This window comes from Ctenocephalides felis, unplaced genomic scaffold (genome assembly GCF_003426905.1).
Source record: "Ctenocephalides felis isolate EL2017-DRISC unplaced genomic scaffold, ASM342690v1 CF-g0.4_SCAFFOLD_01604, whole genome shotgun sequence".
NCBI classification, from domain to species: Eukaryota; Metazoa; Arthropoda; class Insecta; order Siphonaptera; family Pulicidae; genus Ctenocephalides; species Ctenocephalides felis.
This window is the reverse complement of record NW_020537758.1, coordinates 49,189,921-49,193,223: the sequence shown is the minus strand read 5'-3', so window position 1 is coordinate 49,193,223 and position 3,303 is coordinate 49,189,921.

The following is a 3,303-nucleotide window of genomic DNA, read 5'->3' as shown; positions in this document are numbered from 1 at the left end:
ACAAAATATAACTAAACTCATTTTCGCCTTTGAACGTTCAAATTTTTAGTTGTACATATATTATGTTTAGAAAACTTGTAAAAAAACTCAAAAAATCACTAAAAAAATTTATCGATTCTAAATTGGAGTATATTGCACACGTTCTCTTCTGAGAAATTCTAGATAAACAATTGTATTCAGAGAACTTTTAATTCATAAAAAAATTTTTTAGCACTTGTATGTTTTTATTTTTATTGCGCTTACTTAATACGGAACGCAAAGATTTTAATTTTTTACATTACATTCACTTCTCGACTTCCATTAAACATTTTAAGAATGAATAAAAGTAATAAAATAAAACATAGATATATTACTTAGTGCACATTTTAACTGACATATAAGAAATATGTAGTAAGATTTTCAATAACCGCTAGAAAGTTATTCTAAAATTTACAGCTACATTTTTTATTACCTTGATAATTTCCTGGTAAAATTTAAAATTGTCTACGTACATAACCAATGTCTTATATTGAACTCATTGACCACAACAATGCTATGTATAAATTGAACTTGTTTGGACATAAATTTTATTGTGTTTTTAACATCTATTTCTAAAAGCCATCAAAATGGCCCATCAGTTTTCTCCAGAAATGGTATCGCTATTAAGTACGACTTGAACAGAAATTTTAGACACACTTTTTTTTTCTTATATTTTATTAAAAAATATTTTATTTGATTATATGATTATTTTATAAACTACCAAAAACAAATCAGTTATCAAAGGTCCATTTTGACTTTCAATTATATTGCGAAAACTAAAACAATTACATCATAACAGATAAAACATATCAAACAAGCTAATTTATTTTGCTGTTTTACAAAAATTTAAAACCTGTTTTTTTTTTTATCCCATAGACGAGGTAAATTGGGACGGCCAAATAATAGATACATTATTCAACCAATGCAAAATATAAACTTTATGGGTGCATTTTGAACATAGATAATACTGAAATTAACCTTGATCTGACATTTTGTCAGAAATATTCATTAGCAGCGTTAGAATAACTATTTATTTTTGTTGCTCTTGTAAAATTGCTCATTTTAAGTTAATTTACTATTTTATTTGCTACTTTTTATTTGATACACCTTTGCCAGAGTGAAGGCTTAGTTGGTCTCTTTTACCCCACCCAAATATAACTTGAACTTAATAATAAAACAATTAAATATAGTATACCTAAAAATTATACTAAGTTCTCGAAAACTAAGAAACAGTGCTCACAATTAAAACATACTTCTGTTATAGATTTTTAAACATTGCCGTTTTCATTTAATCCATCTACTTTCATATATTGTAGTTAAAAAAAACTTTAACTACTGGTTTTTGAAATATCTGTGGTGGACTTTTAACCCGCGGACCTATATGCCTTCCCCTATATATAATTATTTTAGTCATAAAAAAAATTATTAATTAGTTTCGTACTACATGGTTTGAATTTCAGCAAAACTGCTTATATTAAATAATCAGATATATTCATGGCAAATTCAAATATACCTTGCAACAGAAAAAGAAAAGTTGTGATACTTCTTCTTATTTTATAATAATTTAATAAGATTTTTTTCAGATGACTTTATTATTCACTAAATATTAACTAACTAGATAATTAAATTTTTTTGGGCTTTTATAACAAATTTGCATACTATTTTCTCCACAAATTTTAATTTGAAACAAAATGTAAACATCGTTTCATATAGTTTTCATGCATATTGAATATTTATGTAGATAATAACGGTTTACATAATTTGTTATGACGGATCAATAATAACAAAATAATTTTCATTACTTTTTTATTTATTTATTAGACTATCACATATTCATAGGTGCTATATTATTTTTAAAATTATTCTAATAATGATGTGCAAAATGATGGTCATGATGATCGTGGTGTAAGTGATGTTTTACTAGAACAGGTGTGTGTACTGGAACTGGTACAGCTTTGTGTACTGGAACGGGATAGGGTGCTGGAACTGGAACTGCTACTTTGTGAACAACTGGAACCTTGACTGGGACTGGCACTTGTACAGGGTAAGGTCTGTCAACAGGCACTGGCACATTCTTTACAACTGGGACTGGGTATGGTTTAGGCACATGGACGGCATATGGTTTATCCACTGGATATGGTACTGGTACATTGTATGGGACATGGACAGTTTTTTCTACTGGTACTGGCACGGGTTGGGCTACTGGAATTGCTACGCGGTTGACGGAAACGGTGTGGCTAACTTGATGGTTGTGAGAGGATTGTAATCCAGCAACTCCTAAGCTGCTTCCTGCCAAGCCTACGCCTGATAACCCACCACCGAAACCAAGTCCATGTCCCCCGGAAAGTCCTCCGTAGCTTAATCCATGGTGAGATAGCCCTGCATCTCCTAATCCTAAAAGCCCACGTTTAGCGACTTTTTTATCCTCTTCGCCGTACACCGCAGCTGCGATCAAAAGGGTAACTAGCTGTAATTAAAATTCATTAATATTTCTGTAATTAAATGTTCAGAATAATACGCAAAATCATATATTACCAAAAATTTCATTGTGAATATTGTTGAAATCAAAGCGTTGATTCGAATGATTTAAAAAACTATACGATGTCTTTATATATATATTTCACAGTCTCGATATTTCGTTATTCGTCGTTTCATTTCATATCAATCCGATGTATCCGATAACCAATTTTTACAGAGCTACATGATGCAAAGTTTTTGAAATATAGAGCTTGCGTAAAACTACTATAATTCATTCATCAATCTTCGACAAACTTTTTATAACATATAATAAAGTTAATTCGCTAGAATAGGTAATGAGGCAATTAACTTCCTTTCTATGGCTATTTATATTTTTTACCAGTTTATTGTAAAATTAATTTAAATAAGGTAAATGTAAAAATATTTAGTTTTTCCTATTAATTAATATCATCAGTTGATTCAACATTAGCTTGAAATAAAATGAAATTTATATAAAATATACTTTCACTAGTCTATGGTTTTATTTTAAAAGTAATTAATTTTTTTAGTGATGCATTATGAATATCAGTATCCTTATTACTTTAGTAAAAGTTAGAAAATATTAGTTATATAGATGATTTGATTGTTATACCATAAAATTCAAAAACACCTAGTTTCTTAATAAAATTCATATTAAAAATAAATGTTTATAAATAACGGTATGCAAAATATCATATATAAGAAAAACAGACTGTCTAACAACATAATATATTATATTTATATTGTAATATATATATATATATATATATATATATATATTACAATATA